General features: G+C 38.1%; 1 protein-coding gene across 2 annotated transcripts in view; it reads right to left on the reverse strand.

The window, feature by feature from the left end:
* The window catches only part of ACYP2 (acylphosphatase 2), a 199,011-nt gene that overhangs the window by 69,929 nt on the left and 109,721 nt on the right, over positions 1-19,361 (reverse strand). The window lies entirely within an intron of this gene.

Genomic DNA, 19,361 nt, shown 5'->3' on the forward strand with positions numbered 1-19,361 from the left:
GAGACCAGCCTAAGCAACATGGTGAAACCCCATTTCTACAAAAAATACAAAAATTAGCCAGGTATGGTGGCTCATGCCTGTGGTCCCAGCTACAAAGGAGGCTAAAGCTGGAGAATCACTTGAGCCCAGGAAAGCAGAGGTTGCACTGAGCAGAGATCATGCACTGCACTCCAGCCTGGGCCACAGAGTGAGATGCTGTCTCAAAAAAAAAGTTTGGAAGGGAATTATAAATATGCTCAGTATTTTAATTATTTTGATTATGGTGATAGTTTCACAGGTATATATACATATGTCAAAAGCTATCAAACTATATACTTTGAATATGTGTAGTTTATTATATGCCATTATAGCTAATTAAAATTGTTTTTAAAAATCAATGTAACTTACTACATTAACAGAATAAAGGAGCAAAATCCACATGATCATCTCAACAGAGTTAGGAAAAAAACATTTGATAAAGTCAACTTCTAGTCATGATTTTTTTTTAAAAAAACCTCTTAATTGTGAAGATGACTTCCTTAAACTGAAGAAACCCTCTAGCAAAATATCATAATTAAAGTGAAATGTTGAAAGCATTCTGATATGGCTTGCCTCTGTGTCTCTACCCAAATCTCATCTCGAATTGTAATTCCTACATGTCAGGGGAGAGGCCTGGTGGGAGGTGACATCACAGGGATGGATTTCCCCCTTGCTGTTCCTGTGATAGTGAGTTCTCACAAGATCTATGGTTTAAGAGTGTGGCACTTCTGCCTTTACTTTCTCTCTCTCTGTCTCTTGCTGCCATGTAAGACGTGCCTTGCTTTCCCTTTGCCTTCTACCCTAATTCTAAGTATCCTGAGGCCTCCCAGCCATGCAGAACTGTGAGTCAATTAAATCTCTTTTCTTTATAAATTACCTAGTCTCAACTAGTTCTTTATAACAGTGTCAAAATGGACTAATACACATTCCCTTTGACATTGGGGCAAGACAGCCTTACTGTACCCATTTCACCTCCTGCTCCATGATGCCCATGTGATTAGGTGACATGGACCACACTCTTGCGTATAGGTCTGAACTAAGCAGTGTAACACCATTCCTCTTGTCCAGTGATTGATTCAGGGAGGGCAGAGACAAAACAGTCAATGACCCCAACCCCCTGCTCTAAGTGATGGTGTCAGAGGTAGCACGAGACCTAGACTGGTCCTGTCGAAGAAAGCCAAGAGCTTCTGTCTGGGAAAACAGAAACTCTCCGTTCCTCTGGAAAGTGTAGTGTAAAGATGTCATGTCAGGAACTGCTGCAGCCATTTCTAATACAACCAGCAGGGCCATGGTGGAAGACAGAGTGAAAAGAATCACAGAGATAAAACCCAGTGAAGAATTATCCAATTGTGTGTGTGAAAAAAATTCCCTTTATTTTTCGAGACAGATCAAGTCTGGTTCTCTGCTATTTGCATCCCAGAGCCTCCTAACTAATATGGTTTGATGGCATAATGTACCATAATTCATGCAAAGCAATGGCTAGAACAAGACAGGCAAAAGTCAAGAGAATACGTAGACTAAAAGAAAATGTACGTAGGTCAAAGTCATGTAGAAAGTCAGAAACCAAAATTTCCTGAAAGGACTGCCATTATTAAATGAAATAACATATGTAGATCACTTAGTACAGCGCCAGATACGCCCCAAGCTATCATCATTAACTACAGATAGCAACAGCTAATGGAGCATCAGGATGTGGTGGAATGCCTGAGAGGCAGGAAACAGACTCTTTTATCAAAAGCATTTTCTTATTTAAAATTCTACAGTTCTCTTGAGTGGAATCATTTTAAAGTCTAGATGCCAGTGACTAATAACTGTAACTTCTGTTACCTATATTTGCAACTTTATATACATTTGTTTTCTCTTTTTTTTTAAAAGACGAGGCTTCACCAGGTTGGTCAGGCTGGTCTTGAACTCCCGACCTCAGGTGATCCACCTGCCTTGGCCTCCAAAGTGCTTGGATTACAGGCGTGAGCCACCACGCCCAGCCCATTTGAAAGCCAAGCAGAGAAACTAACCTCAGAGTTCTTTTTTTTTTTTTTTGGAGACAGAGTTTCGCTCTTGTTACCCAGGCTGGAGTGCAATGGTGCGATCTCGGCTCACCGCAACCTCCGCCTCCTGGGTTCAGGCAATTCTCCTGCCTCAGCCTCCTGAGTAGCTGGGATTACAGGCACGCACCAACATGCCCAGCTAATTTTTTTTGTATTTTTAATAGAGACGGGGTTTCACCATGTTGACCAGGATGGTCTCGATCTCTTAACCTCGTGATCCACCCGCCTCGGCCTCCCAAAGTGCTGGGATTACAGGCGTGAGCCACCGCGCCCGGCCCACCAATTTGTTTTCTTATATGGATGATACAAATCCTATATCATTCCCAACTGATACATGAGGAAGCAAACTCAGAGAGGTCAGACAACCTAGCTGAGGTCTCTGCTCCTTAAATGGTGATGCCTGCTTTTATCAGGTCCCAATTCTTCATCTCAGGCTGCCTCTCTGATGTGAGATGAGACTCAGAGATGCACATTGAATTATATCAATTTAGATAATTTATGTAACAGAAAGTTACTACACTTCTTGGATACATACTATATTTTAGTATTTTTCTTTTGTATATCTCAGTCCCATTTCATAATGTTGACAAAAAGAGTCAAACTCTGTAAAGTATTTTAAGAGATTTATTCTGAGCCAAATATGAATGACCATGGCCCATGACACAGCCCTGAGGAGGTCCTGAGAACATGTGCCCAAGGTGGTTGGGGCACAGCTTGGTTTATGTATTTAAGGGAGGCATGAGACATCAATCAGATACACTTAAGAAATACATAGGATTGGTTCAGAAAGGCAGGACAACTCAAAATGGGGGATTCCAGGCTTTAAATAAATTTCAACATTTTCTGGTTGACAATTGGTTGAGTTTGTCTAGAGACCTGGGATCGATAGAAAATAACGTTCAGGTTAAAGATAAGGGATTGTGGAGACCAAGTCTTATTGTGTAGAGGAAGCTCTGAGATAGCAGACTTCAGGGAGAGCTGGTTGTAAATTGCTTCTTAAGGGACTTAAAAAGGTGCCTGGCTCTTAGTTGATTATCTCCTGGATCTGGAAAGAATGGAAGGAGAACAAAAGGGGAAAAGGGTTCTCTATAGAATGTGGATTTTTCCCACAAAAGACTGCAGGACAGTTTCAAGGTATGACAAGGAAATATATTTTGGGGTTAAGTATTTTTTTTCTTGTCTCATAATATTATGCCAGAGTCCGACTGAAAAGTAAGTCACAATATATAGGGTCAAATAAAACGCATCTCATGAGAATTTGTGGTTTGTGGGGCATGACTCCCTAGACCCCTTAGGTAGGAATTAGGGTAAGATAAAAAATCAGAGCTTAGACCTCAATAATAACAAAGCTATTTAGTGGACAGAACATGATAAATGCCAGACTAGTATTTTTTGATGGAAACAATCCTGTATGTCAGTCATCTGGAAAACAGCTTCTTAGCACAAATGAAACCAAATTGGGTTCTTAAAAAACTGGGAGACTTTTAACAGTTTTTACAACTAGTTCTAAGAAACCATGAGCTTTAAACAGAACAGAAAAACTGTAGTCTTTGGCACCATTATAAAATATGAAGGCAATTGGATAAACACTACATAAAAGAAAACAAAATGTTTTTGTTTTTCTCTTTCACAGAAAAAAGAGGATGGAACTAGCAAATGAAAACTATTCAGATTACTCTCATAAAGTACTATCTTGAACGTTTACTCTTTTAGGGTATCAAACCAGCTCTCCCAATAATATACATTCTGCAAAGGTTATGAGACAGAACAAGTGATATAATTAAATAATAATTTCATGTCTAATTATTGTTCCTAGTAATCTCCCAAATGACTTCATGAACTCTGCAATGAGTATATCACATAACTTATGTTTTTTAAAAATAAAAATATCAATGTAGATTGGGCCATAAAATATGTGAAAAGGTGCTGTTAAATTTTGTAATTATGGAATGAAACTTCCTCTCCCCAGTCCACAGTCTTTGGGTATCTAATGTCACTGCTACATGATGCCATGTCCCACAGAAGCAGGGGCTGCCACAATGGAGAAATGATGGTGGTAAAGTTGGTAAAGTAAGTCTCTTGCTTGGAACTCTAACCCAGCTGGGCCATTTTGTAACGGCCTACCTGGCTCAGTGCCCTTGCTTCTCTTTGCTTCTGAGCTGACTCTATTAAATTAACCCTGACTTATAGCTATGCATCTGACTCTGGGGCCAACTTCAGCCCTCAGCAGGGGAGATAACATAAGAAATCTTGAGTCAAGATCCTGCCTCTACCTTGAATTAATGATCTCTGATTTTGCTCTGATTTTATTCCAGTCCACTGCTACTGGAGTTTCCTTGCCGTGTACCCCAGTTTCTACTGGCTGAGTTCCTTACCGTGAAGTCTCAGTTTCTTGGTTATGGGCCCATAATACTTTATGGGAGACTGCCATAATATCCAATACCCAGTGCCTGATGGAATGGGCTTTTTCTTTCCCTCCCTCCTCCCCTCCCTCGCTCGTCCATTCCTTTCCTCTTTCTTTCTTTCTACCTCTCTTTCTCTCTCTTTTTGTTATGATTACCTCAGTATTTGGGTCACTTCCTAAACAATTTAGAACTTGGCCTCAGGGCTATATTCCACCACCTCCATTAACACCAACTGATGAATTATGAATTCATCAATTCATAGAGGTGGTTTGGCATACTGGTTAAGTGTATGGTTTCTGAAGTCAAGTTCCCTGAATCGGAAAGCTAGCACAGATCTGTATGACCTTAAGTAATTTTCTTAACCACTGTATACCTTGATTTCTGCATCTCCAAAATGGGAATAAAGATACTACCTACCTCACACATGAATAATCTACAGATGATACATAATACTGTATCTAAGAAATAATGAGCACTCAATAAACGTTAGCTGTTGCTGTTATTGTTATGGTTCCTATACATCCACTTACAGAATTAGAGGCTGCATTACTATGTTTAGACCTTTGCTCAATGATAAAGATCTACCTGATCCTACATGTCTGCTAATTTCTAATCCACTTCCATGCTTAGATGTAAATTCCTCCTTCTTAATGCAGTTTATAGTAAATGTGATCACTTTCCCAAAGAAAGTAATAAGGAATTGAAATTCATCACCTGTAAATATAGCTACATTCCTTCCATTTCCTTTCAGAGAGAAAAGAGCTATCATTCAACCACCCTGCACCTGTCCATACTTCTCTATATCTATGACATACTACTTTTATAGCTACTCTGTCATCGTGGCTTATCTTGAAGAGCAGTTAGGGTTTAGCTTTCTGAGAAGATGATTTGAAAGTTATGTAAAATCAAGCAAAAATGGTAGTAGTTTTGAGTACTGGCCTGGTCCATTCCTGCAAGACTTCAAATGATGTAGCATTGATTGACATGATTCAGTTCTTATTCTATGCAATGTATGTACCACTAGTCGAGCCTATAACAATACTTTGGATTGACAAAGCCTTAAAATATCACAGCTTACTTTGGATTAATAAAGCCTTAAAGTATTACCACTCTGATACTTTACGGCCTTATCACAAAGTATTATATGTGTGATACCTTCAAAAGCAGGAGGGCCGGAATTAGCATGCATGTTTTATAAGTGGAATAAAAGAGATGAGGGACAGAGAAATAAGTTATTGACTTCAAACTCTTATAAATAAGATTTGAATAAGAATCCGGTTCCTGAACACCTAATACTTAAACTGCTTTTGGAAAAACAGAAGCTTATTACTCACTCTTTGAAAAAAGATATTCTAAACACACACAGGTATTAAGACTGGATTTAAAACTACAAATATCCTAATACTGATGGCCCAATTTGGAACCCTGAAGCAGTCAATTTCCAAATTTAACTCACATTCAGTATGTGTACCCAGTGGGTTGCAGATACATCTTCAGAATAGATGCACCTTCACCAAAAGGACCAGTTCTCACCCAATTCTATAGACTCAGGCAGTTTTTCATTATACCAGCCAAATGTGTTGATTAAAATTCTAAATCTATTTAGGAAAAAAATACATCACATTTCTTTAAGAATCAAAATGAGTATGTTGCTATGAAGAGTTGGCCTGAGTACTAGGAATGCCGTATAAACTCAAAATCATTTCTCAAACTCTAATTTAGAAATAATTTTGATACTATGCTTTCATAGTTACTGACAAATGTTGACTTGCTGTAAGGGAGTGGTGGCAAGGACTTAAAGGAGGAAGGCAGCTGCTGCCAAATCTAAACCTGGGACAAGAACATGAGATTGTCAAAGACTCCATGTTCCACTGTCAGGGCTGTCCTGTGTCACCTCTTCCAGTCTTCTCCTCTCTTCGGTTTCACTTAGGGATTGATTACTCAAATTCATCTTGTGACCCAAGCCTATGAATTACCCTGCTGTTACTTTGCAGGAGTAGAGCACAGAAAGTACATTCACAGCTGTTTAACATTAACACTTCTTTCTTATCAGAAATGGCTCCACTCTTTTCCTGACATCAACACATTATTGAAAGTTCTGTACTGTAAATTCTTTGTCTTTCCTGACTCTGCCCTTTCAGGACTGCCTACAGCCAGTAATAACAATGGACTGTCTGTGAGAGGAAACTGCGGCCTTGAAAATGCACATAAAAATTCCAGGCGCTCAAAATCTTTGAAAGATGAGTCCAGACTTATCCAGGAGAGTCGATTTTTATTCACTTGGGTATCTAAATGTTTTTTTTCGTTTTGTTTTCAATTTTGAATATGGGATTGCCTCCACCTCTCAAAACATCCAGCACATCATGTAAATTTATAGTAACACAGTGAGAGTTTGGGCCACATTGGTGCCAGCCTGGGATTTCTGCAGCAAAGGCAAACAATTAAGACTACCATGTTTATACAAGACTTCATTTTCTCACAAACTTGCCCATATTTTCTCTAAATATTTAGGTTAAAATAGACACCAAATGAGCAAATCTACTAGACCAAAGCATTAAATACCACAGAGAACTTAATTCAGTACCATGTCATCTCCTGAATTTTCTGCAATGAGTTATTAACCCTAGGTTAGCACCTCGTATTACTTGACATCTTTGGAATTTCCTCCCTCACTGCCTCCCTGTTTATACTCAGAAAGTAAAAGCTTATTTTATTATTTATCTAAGAAATAAGTAAAACAGAAATACTTAAGGTATTCCAGACCCCAAAATGATTACCATTAATTGGGAGTAATCTTTGTCAATGGGTCCTCTCATTTAGTATGGATAATATGTTATACACTTATTTTCTTTAAAAATTACCAAAGATAAAGAGCACTAATAATTCAACTCTTCAACACAAAAGACACAGTTAAAAATGACATCCAAAGAGTTAGTGTTGTACAACTAGAATACCAAAAAGCAACAGAACAGAACTTCATTGTGACAATAATGTCCCTGAAACCTAAAACGAGCAAATTAAAATCCCAAAACATGACAAAACTGTAGGACAGATTATGCTGATGCTGTCACTCCACAGGTATTAAAAGAAAAACAAAAGTTATTACAGGATTTTGTAATTAACCAAACTTTAAAACACCCTTGTTGTTTTTCTCTGTGACTTAAAAATATAAATATGGTGTATTATTTTTAAATCACTCTATTTAATGATAGAAAAAACATGTCAGACCCAGTCGTAATAACCAGCTCCTTTTCTGCTCCAACCATGCTCCACCCAGCCTGTCATATCCTGGCTCACCTCTGCTAGAGACACACAGCCGGGTGTCCACGGCCAGACTGAGAATTTCTTGAGGGCAAAGGACCGTATGTTGTCATGGTGTGTATCCCTGGTAACTAACAGGGCACTCAGCACACTGTAGACGCTCCAATATTACCTGAAATGGTTGGAATTGGCATTCAGTGTGGTCGGTTAAAGGGCCCTGTCATTGCTGTGACCCCAGGATGGTCATCCTTTCCCTGTCTTTAAACTGTTAAGGATTTGAGTATTAGTCATTTCCAGCCACACAGCTAGAATGAATGTAACAGCAACCTTGCTATATCCCTTCTTCCATCCTGCCTACTTTTTTTGCCCCATAATCATAATCACTAATGTCTGTAGGTACTGTACATTACAAAGTACTTTCACATATACTGCTTTCATCTAAACCTTACAACAATGTTTTAAGGTAGGTAAGGCAGACATAATCCTCATTTAACAGATAAGAAATGAGAAGTTTAGGAAGGTCAAATCTGTATCAACAGGAGGCAGCCAAATGCCTAGGCTGGTACCTGGTGAAACCCCACCTCCAAGGCAAACACGGTTCAAAGCCTGAAAGTCAAGCTACAAGTTAAATCTTCAGACTTGATTGAGAACTTGTCTTCCTGTTTGGCTTACTTTCCTCTGATTGATCCCCACCCCTCACCTATTTTACATATACCTACCCTTTCCTAATTGTTTTTCTACATTATCATGCCCACCTTTGAGTGGTGTCTTCGCTTTAACCTTTTTTGCATACTCAGTAACCAATCAGCACACACTCCCCATTCTGAGCCCATAAAAAGGCCCATGCCCAGCCACATGGGGGACATTCCCACCTTGGGGTGGTCTCCGCTGAAAACTTTTTCATCACTCAATAAAATTTTTCTCCGCCTTCCTCTCCCTTCCATGTTCAGCATATCCTCGTTCCTTCTGTACACAGGACATGAGCTCAGGAACTGCTGAATGCAGGTACAAGTTATAACGCAAAGAGGCAGGGGCAGCCCAGTGTGGCTGAGTGAGGCCCGGGTGGGGCATTACTGGCTGGGACTTGCAAAGTGACTGAGAAGAAAACTCCTACATCAAAATAATTTGGTCCAAGTCACACAAAAATAAAATGCTGTTTTTGCAATCTTAGTAGTAAGACTGGACTAACAGTACTTAGAAGCCTAACCCCAATGTTCAGTGCAGAACCTTGAGACACCCGATTTTCAAATGAATCTCACATTCAGGGTCTGCCTCATCTTTCACTCATTCTCTTTAATTAGGTATGAATGTACCCCCAAATAAATGTTTTATTTAATAAATAAAACAATGTTATATTAAAAACACAGTGTTACTATAATCATAGAATATTAAAGATGAGCTTCCCACAAAAAGCATTAAGGTAGTATCTGGTAAGAAACTAATGTCTGCCAAATTGCTAGAAAGATTGCTTCCTAAATTAAAGATGAACCAATTAAAATTACATTAGAAATGAGTGAGAACTAAGTTCTTTTGGTCAAGTGGTATTCAGCTTTTTCCCACTGAAAATAATTCTGCCAGGAATTTAGATTTTAGTGGCAAATGTGCAAGATAAGAGAGTGTGGTCTGGCCTACCCAGAAGTGGAAATCAGTTCTTCAACCATTTCCAACACAGTGTTGTAGAATCCAGTGCTTCAGACTATTTAAATTTCTACCAGTGTCTAAATTCTGGGCTCATAAACATACCAAGTTTTCAAGCTCCTAAAATTCACTCTGAATAGCTAATAGGAAAAGTGGTCTGGGAGAAACTACAGAAAAAGCTTATACCCAGATTTATTCTGTAATTTTTATAAGTTGCATTTTTGGAAAGAGGTAGGAAGCAACTAAATTTCTAAAGATAGACTTTTTCTTAGTTATGTAAAGTCAAGTATCTTATTTCTAATCTAAGAATAAAAGAGTAGCTCTTATATCAGATGCTTTCAGTTTACACCATTTAAGGTTAGTTGAACAACATTGTCAATGATGAAAATTCAATGAAATTCAATTTTAAAAATTAAAATTGAGCTAAATGGGGGCCGTCTCGGTGATGAGACTAATTCCAACTGATGCTGTTTTGTAAGAGAATCTCACTATTTTTGCTTTGTAATGGGACAGAGACAAGGAAGGCACTCACTGACACTTGGGGGTAGAGGGCATGACTCCCAAAGTTGTTGGGTATATGGACTATCAAGGCTTCGAAGGAAGGGGAAAGCTATTCCGCAAAATAGAGAGTAAAGAACATGAAGAGGGGCAGCGTGTTGCAATCCGGGGCAACAGTGAGAGGGAAAGAATGGTGGAAGATCTTGTGTTTTGCATGGAAGTTCTTACCAAAACTCAGAAAATACTTGGTAAAGGTATGTCTGGTAGAACTTGGAAAGGGCGGAGCTTTACACTCAGACTGACACCGCAAATCAATGTGGCCTCCAAGGACACGTGAAGGGGACCACATGACTGTAAGGACTAGGAATTAGTAGAAATTGTATGGAGAGCTTCAGACTTCTACATGCCATAAAACAGCAATTTGAGTCTGAGCTAATTTATATGTAAATTTCTGAATGCTAAAGTGATTCTAGGTGACATCTGGGTTATGCAGCAAATGGCTAGAGATAGCACACCAACAAATGTTAGGGAAATCAGTTTGTTTTGTTTGCTTTGGTTTGGTTTTGAGACAGAGTCTTGCTCTGTCACCCAGGCTGGAGTGCAGTGGCCCAATCTCAGCTCACTGCAACCTCTGCCTCCTGGGTTGAAGTGATTCTCATGTCTCAGCCTCCTAAGTAGCTGGGATTAGAGGCATGGGCCACCACAACTGGCTAATTTTTATATTTTTAGTAGAGATAGGGTTTTGCGATGTTGACCAGATTGGTCTCGAATTCCTGGCCCCAAGTGATACACCTGCCTTGGCCTCCCAAAGTGCTGGGATTACTGGTGTGAGCAACCATGCCCGGCCTGTCATTCTATTTTTCTCCTAGTTCCACCCAAACACAAATAATACAATGATGATAATAGCATGATTTTTGGAGTCAAATAGACTCGGGTCAAACCCTAAAACTCAGCCGTTTTCTAGCTGTGAGGCTTAAACTAATCATTTAACTTTTCTGAGCCTCAATTACTCCATGCAACAAAAATAAGGTAATACATACTTTGCAATACCTGGCCTATGGTAAAGGCTCAATAAATATGTGTTCGACTGCCTGACAGATTTGCTGTGAGAAGAAGACAAGAGAAAAATGCCAAACACATGTGTAGTCGGGCCCTTAACAAATGCTAGCCATGGTTCCTGTCACTTCATTCTGTGTTTACTTATAGTACCAGCCAGGTTTTGAATCTAATAATATGTACTTCAACGACTTATTCCTCAAGTTCCATTTCAAGAATTTTATTCAGGTGGGGTGCGGGGGTTCATGCCTGTAATCCTAGCACTTTGGGAGGCCAAGGCAGGCGATCACCTGAGGTCAGGAGTTTGAGACTAGCCTGGCCAACAAAGTGAAACCCCCATCTCTACTAAAAACACAAAAATTAGCCAGGCATAGTGGCACACACCTATAATCTCAGCTACTCAGGAGGCTGAGGCAGGAGAATCACTTGAACCCAGGAGGTGCAGGATGCAGTGAGCCGAGATTGTGACCCTGCACTCCAGCCTGGGCAACAGAGAGAGACTCCATCTAAAATAAATCAATAAATCAAAAAATAATTCAGTAAAATTTGTAATGGCCACTAGCCAAGAAGAACTGTCAAATAATTAGTGTTTTATCACTTTTTAATAGAGAACTGACAGGTTAGCCATTTATAATTTTGCTTTTTCTTAATGAAAATATATAGATGTGCTTTTTGAAATAGTAATGGCCATATCAGTCAGCTATTGCCACAACAATCCTACATAATAAAACATCCCAAATTCAGTGACTTACAAGAGCACTTATTTCTCATGCTCACAAGTCTGTATGTTGGCTGCAGTTTGAATGATCTGGGCTGGGCTTGGTTGAGTGGCTCAGCTTCAGGCTGTGGGTTGGGATCAGATTTGCTTCCTCTATGTTATTTCTGGAACCCGAGGTGAAGGGGCAGCAGCTGCTCAGGGAAAGCTCTTCTCATAACAAAGGACCAGTGAAAAAAACCTAAGCCAAACCATGCAACCATATTTAGGGCTTTATGTCACATCACTAGCATCCCATTGACCAAAGCAAGTCCTATGGCCAAACCCAACCCAGTGGGATAGGGCTGAGCAATAATCAAAAAGTACCCAATAATGAATATTAAATTTTAACTGGTTAGGAGAACCTGCAATAAATTATTTCTACATCTGCATTTTTACACGGAGTTAAATTCATATTAATGAGACCCTGAAAGGAAAGATTTTATGGTAATTAAGGAGGAAAGTCTAAAGACATGAGGCACTAATTTTCATATTCTGAAATGAAAATTTCAAATGCTAAATGAGGTAACTCAGGCTTTAGATGTTCATTTATAATTATACAGGAAATTATTTCAAGCATATTTTATGTGTTTCAGTTGAATCTGACTGTCTCTCAAACTATGTCAAACCATCAGAAGTAATTGACATTATTATTAAAATAGAAGATAAAAAACTCTTTACTATTTTATGAGACTTACAGCTGAATAAATATCTGTCGTTTAAAAAAATTCATAATTATATCTGGGAAATGCTCTAGCACACCTCACTTAAACTCTAAAATGTTTTAAAATTGATTTAAAAAGGAAAATAAAACATTCAGTCAACATAAGTGCATTGAAATTTAAGTATTTTTCAATAAACTTAAAATTCTAGATTGAGAAAATAACAGACAATAAAGCACATTTAGTCAAAAGCATGCGTGTTTTTAATCATTTTATAAATTATTCAGTGCTTTAATTAAGAAAGATTACAGTTGGGTATTAATATGATAAAATATGCTGACACAATATTTAAAATGTTGTAATGACAACAGCAGCAAAGAATTCCTTGCCAATATGAAAAATACATTTAACAGAAAATTTTATTTCTAGAGCTTCACTATTCTATAAATCAGGGCCTGAAATGTAACAATATCAAATATATATTTTAGGTATTGGACCGCTTAGGATCAACTGCTTTGGTCAAAAGTGTTATGAACTTGGCCAGGCACAGTGGCTCTCGCCTGCAATCCCAGCACTTTGGGAGGCCGAGATGGGTAGATGACCTGAGGTCAGGAGTTTGAGACCAGCCTGGCCAACATGGCGAACCCCCACACTAAGAAAACAAAAACAAACAAATAAAAATTAGCTGGGCATAGTGGCACACACCTGTAATCCCAGCTACTCAGGAGGTTGAGGCAGGAGAATTGCTTTAAACCAGGAGGCAGAGGTTGCACTGAGCTGAGATTGCCTCATTGCACCTCAGCCTGAGCAACAGAGCAAGACTCCGTCTAAAAAAAAAAAAAGTGCTATGAACTTAACTACTGGGTAGATGATATAACATTAGTGATTAGTTCTAATGGATTAAATTTGTGAATTATTCTTAAACTCAAACATATATCATATCTATTTTAGTTCCTCATATTATTCCTCTTTTCAGAAACTTGCAATAGATTTGCTGATTTGAACAACCTCTAACCCAAACTCTTCATGGTGGCTTCAACTTATTTTGTCCCATTATGTTGTCCCAACTTATTTCCAACCGTATTTTCTACTGTCCTATAATATGAGCGCATTAACTGTTGCTAAGCTGGTCTAGTGATTCAAAAACATAGATTAAGCGTGTTGTTTCTCACTGCAAAACAAGCACTCAAGGCATCTGTATAATATCTGACTCATCTCTTAAGGGTCTGCTCAAGCCCCACCTCTTAAATATTGAAGATTTTCTAGTCAACCCCATCTTCCAGGGAGCTCATCTACCTCTAATCTTTGATAGCACTTACTGTCCAGCTGTGCATATGGAATTTATTACAAAATTGTCTTAATTTGTTGAAATTTCCACATGTACCATATCATGTCCCTATATCATGCCCTTGTAGATCCTAATAGCTTTAAATATAAATTCCATATCCAAGATATATACTCTAGATTTCTCATCCAAGATTTATTTTTTTCTTTCTTCCTACCAAAAAAAAAAAAAAAAAAAATCCCAACTTAATGTGGATGGAAAACACCCAGTTAAAAATATCTTTCAAAACTCCCTGGAAGACAGCGATGCCCATTTGACCCTACTTCTGACTGAAGAGCTAAGAGCAGAAGTTTATTTGTAGAGACCTCCAGAAAAGCTACCGTTTTCCTAATAGAAAGGACCAGAAACAACATAAATATAGATGCCTGGAGGTGGAAAAGCCTTATGTGATCTCAAGGACAAAACCTACATTTTAAGGACAGAAAAAAACTTGGGACACTGATGAGAACCTAGTACCACTGTACCACTCCTAGACTGACTACCTCTAGGCTTCTTGTGATTTGAAGAAAAATAAATAAATAAATAAACACAAAACCCTTCCTGTTTGGTTATGTTACTTAAATTTGATTTCCACCAACCAAATGAAGCAAAATGCAATCCTAAATAAAACATCTTGGCCAGGCGCAGTGGCTCACGCCTATAATCCTAGCACTTTGGGAGGCCGAGGTGGGTGGATCACGAGGTCAAGAGATCGAGACCATCCTGGTCAACAAGGTGAAACCCCATCTCTACTAAAAGTACAAAAATTAGCTGGGCATGGTGGTGTGCGCTTGTAATCCCAGCTACTCGGGAGGCTGAGGCAGGAGAATTGCTTGAACCCAGGAGGCGGAGGTTGCGGTGAGCCGAGATCGCTCCATTGCACTCCAGCCTGGGAAACAACAGCGAAACTCTGTCTCAAAAAAAAAAAAAAAAAATCTTAACACAATTTTGATGAATAAAATTTTAAAATAATTGCCAAACAACTGTTTAATGTTAAATATTATGCTATAACACAAAAGATATGAAAATAAAGACATGTGATCCCTGCTCTCCAGAACTTGTCAATTGAATACAAGACATAAATGATTAGTACAAGTTTGATTGTGATTCACGTAAGAAATATTTACTGAGCACAGGTATACAATATATATGCAGCACACCAGCAGAGGGACCGCTCAGGATAGAAAGGTAAATCAGTCAAGGAGTCAAGGACGAGATCCTCAGAGTTTACAATCTCATAAATCTGTTAACAAATAGCATGAAGACAATGTGCAGGACTAAGGTGTATAAAAAAGACACAAATTAATTCTAGCTTTAATGAAGACCAAGACAACTTTTCATTGAGATCAAGTACAAATGTTTTCATGCAGGAGATACACTTGTGAAGGAACTTGAAAACTGGGTGAGAGGTAGGTTGTGGGAATGGGGGTAGAATGAGGGAGGGTTTGCATTATTAGGGGACAAGGGAGAAGAACTCAAAAAAGTGCTAACAAGGTTTTAGACTAGGATATTGGTGGCAATATCACCAGAAGGTAATATAGCGAGAAGGTACATTTCGGGAGGAAAAATAAAGATCTGGATGTGGAGCCATACTTAATCTTAACAAAGCAGACAAAAACAAACTTGCTTTCAGTCCTCATCTCACTCCAGTTATCATGCTATTCTCTACTACCTTTCACATCTGCTAAATGCATGTGTTTGACAATTATCTACATAATAGTTTTACTTTTTTTTTTTACACCATGATCTTTTCCCCAAGCTGACTTTATCATGTTAAAAATCTATCTGAAATAAATAATATAATTAATAATGAAATTCTGTCCAGGCGTGTAGCTCATGCCTGTAAGCTCAGCACTTTGGGAAACTAAGGCAGGAGAATCGCTTGAGCTCAGGAATTCACCTGGGCAATGTGGTGAAACTCCATCTATACCAAAATAATACAAAAAATGATCTGGGCATGGTGGTGTGCACCTGTGGTCCTAGCTACCCAGGAGGCTAAGGTAGGAGAGTCGCTTGAACCCAGGAGGTGGAGGCCACAGTGAGCTGTGATTGCACCACTGCACTCCAGCCTGGGTGACAGTTCAAGACCCCATCTCAAAACAAACAAACAAAAAACCTAGAGCTATGCTGTCCAATATAATATTATTTTACCTAAATTAATTAAAATTGAATAAAATAATTAAGTTTTTCAATATTATTAGCCACACTTCAAGTGCTTAGTGGCCATAAGTACTGGACATTGGGAGAATGACCCAGTAATTACAGAAAGTTCTATTGAACAGCCATGACCTAAAGCCTCTCTCTCTGAAGTTGGAAATAAGGAAAGGAAGCTTTGTTATCACCACCATTTTGAATCTATGCAGTGGGTCAAGAAAGGAAATTGAGATCTGAACAGTGGAATGATTGTCTCTATGGAACACCCAAATAAATAAAATTATATTAAATAAATGATTTTAAAATATGAAACAAATAGAATCAAATTCACATATATTTACACTAGTAATCATCAGAGAATATGAGAAAGGGCTTCCACTTACAATAGAAACAAAGAATAAGATGTTTTAAAATAAACAAGAATGTACAGTAGCTATGACAAGATAATGTGATTAGGCCTCATTGCAGTAGCTCACACCTGTAATCCCAGCATTTTGGAAGGCCAAGGTGGGTGGATCACTTGAGGCTAGGAGGTTGAGACTAGCTTGGCCAACATGGTAAAACCCCATTTCTACCAAAAAAATACAAAAATTAGCCAGATGTGTGGCTTGTGCCTGTAGTCCCAGCTACTCAGGAGACTGAGGCACGAAAATTGCTTGAACCCAGGACGCCGAGGTTGCAGTGAGCTGAGACTGTGCCACTGCATTCCAGCCCTGGTAACAGAGCAATACTGTGTATCAAAAAATGCATAAACATAAAAACGTGATTAGGTGCTAAAAACATTAAGATTAATAGAGATATATTTTATATTATTTGATGGGAAAATATTATAAATACATCACTCTCCCCAAATTAGTCTTCACATTTAATATAATTCCAATAAAATGTCAAGCTGCAAAAAAGGTCTATAATTTGACAAACTATTCTCAGACATATCTGGAAGATGATCAGCTGTTAGACAAGCCAAAAAACTTTGAGAAGAGGAAGGGTTTTGCTCAATCAGACATCAACTGAAGCATGTTATAAATGCTCAATAATCCAAACAGTATAAATCTGGCACAGAAATGGATCAGAGAACTAAATTTAAAAGTTTAGGGACAGACCCAATTATTTATATGGATTATTGTTTATGACAAAACTAGCACCCTAAATTAGCAGAGGGATGAATTATTTAACAAAGATTTTTTTAGAAAAAATTAAAGTTAGATTCCTGTCTTGTAACACATAAGATAAATTCTACATTGGCTAAAGTCTTTAGTGTTAAAACAGATGAAAACAGAGCTAAATAATTTAAAAATATTTGTATAGGGGAGGAATTCTTAAGCCTGATCCCAAATGTAGAAACCGTAACAAGAGTGACAGATTGGACTCATGGAAATGTAAAATGTAAATGTAAAATGTTTGTGTTTTTTGGCACAAAGTCCACAATAAACAAGTATAAAAGACAGTTTTTAAATGAAATCAGCATAAGTTTTTAAATCAGCATAAGCTTTATTAAATACATTTATTTATTTTATACATAAATATAATGGAATATTTTGTAGCCATTAGTAATGATTATGGGGAAATATATTTACTGACAGGTAGTAACAAAAATGATTACACCTAACTATGCATAGTATGCTTCCCATTTTATAAGAAAGTATGTACCTCGTTATAAATTTACACAATTTATTGTGCAGTTACAAGTTTGGAAGAATATATGCCCAACCCACAATAGCAGCTATCTACAAGATGGTATCATAACAGGTATTTTTCTTTTGATTTAATCTATATCTTCTGATTTTTCTGAAAGTAAATATGTATTACCTGGGTAATAAACAAATTGTATTTTTAAGTTCTTTTGATAAAATAGCCAAGACACTCAATGAACTAGGCATCAAAGGAACATACTTCAAAATAGTAAGAGCCATCTATGACAAACCCACAGCCAGCATCATACTGAATGGGCAAAAGCTGGAAGGATTCCCCTTGAAAACTGGCACAAGGATGCCCTCTCTCACCATTCCTATTCAACATAGTACTGGAAGTCATAGCCAGAGCAATTAGGCAAGAAGAAGAAATAAAAGAATTCCAAACCGGAGGAAAGGAAGTCAAACTTTCTCTCTTAGCAGACAATGTAATTCTATACCTGGAAATATCCCATAGTCTCTGCCCAAAGGTTCCTAGATCTGATCAACAACTTCCAAATTTCAGGATACAAAATCAACATATCAAAATCAATGCCATTTCTATGCATCAATAACATCTAAGCTGAGAGCCAAATCAAAAACACAATTCCATTCATAATAACCACAAAAAGAATAAAATACCTAGGAATATACCTAACCGGGGAGGCAAAAGATCTCGACAAGATTTATAAAACACTGCTGAAAAACATCAGATATGATACAAACAAATGGAAAAACATTCCGTCCTCATAGCTAGGAAGAATCAATATTGTTAAGACGGCTATACTATCCAAAGCAATTTGCAAATTTGATGCCATTCCTATCCATTTGATGCCAATGACATTTTTCACAGAATTAGAAAAAACTCTTCTAAAATTCATATGGAACCAAAGAAAGTACGAATAACCAAGGCAATCTCAAGCAAAAAACAAAAACAGAAAAAACAAAGCCAGAGACATCACACCACCTGACTTCAAGCTACACTACAAGGCCCCAGTAACCAAAACAGCACTATACTTACTGGTACAAAAACAGACACAAAGACCAATGCAACCAGTTGGAGAACCCAGAAATAAAGCCATCTGATCTTTGACAAAGTTGACAATAACAAGCAATGGGAAAAGAACTCCCTATTCAATAAATGGTGCTGAGATAACTAGCTAGCCATATGCAGAAGATTGAAACTCTACTCCTTCCTTTCACCATATACAAAAATCAATGCAAGACAGATTAAAGCTTTAAATGTAAAACCTAAAACTATAAAAACCCTGGAAGAAAACCTAAGAAATGAGATTCTAGACATAGGCCCTGGCAAAGATTTCATGACAAAGACTCAAAAAGCAATTGCAACAAAAACAAAAATTGACAAGTAGGACCCAAGTAAATTAAGGAGCTTCTGCAGAGCAAAAAGAAACTATCAGCAGAGTAAACAGACAGCCTATGGAATGGAAGAAAATATTTGCAAACTATGCATCCAACAAAGCTCTAATATCCAGAACCTATAAGGAACTTAAATTAACAAGCAAACAACAAACAACCCCTTTTAAAAATGGGTAAAGATGGCTAGGCATGGGTGCTCATGCCTGTAATCCCAGCACTTTGAGAGGCTGAGGTGGTAGAACTCCTTGAGCTCAGGAGTTCAAGACCAGGGAGATCCTGTCTCTACAAAAACTAAAATAAAAAAATAACCAGGTGTGGTGGCATGTACCTGTGGTCTTAGCTACTTGGGAGGCTGACGGAGGAGGATCACTTCAGCCCAGGAAGTTAAGGCTATAGTTAGCAATGTTTGAGCCACTGTACTCCAGCCTGGGCAACAGAGTGAGATCCTGTCTCAAAAAAGTAGGGGGTGTGGAATGGGGGGCAAAGGACACGA

This window comes from Callithrix jacchus, chromosome 14 (assembly GCF_049354715.1).
Source record: "Callithrix jacchus isolate 240 chromosome 14, calJac240_pri, whole genome shotgun sequence".
NCBI lineage: Eukaryota > Metazoa > Chordata > Mammalia > Primates > Cebidae > Callithrix > Callithrix jacchus.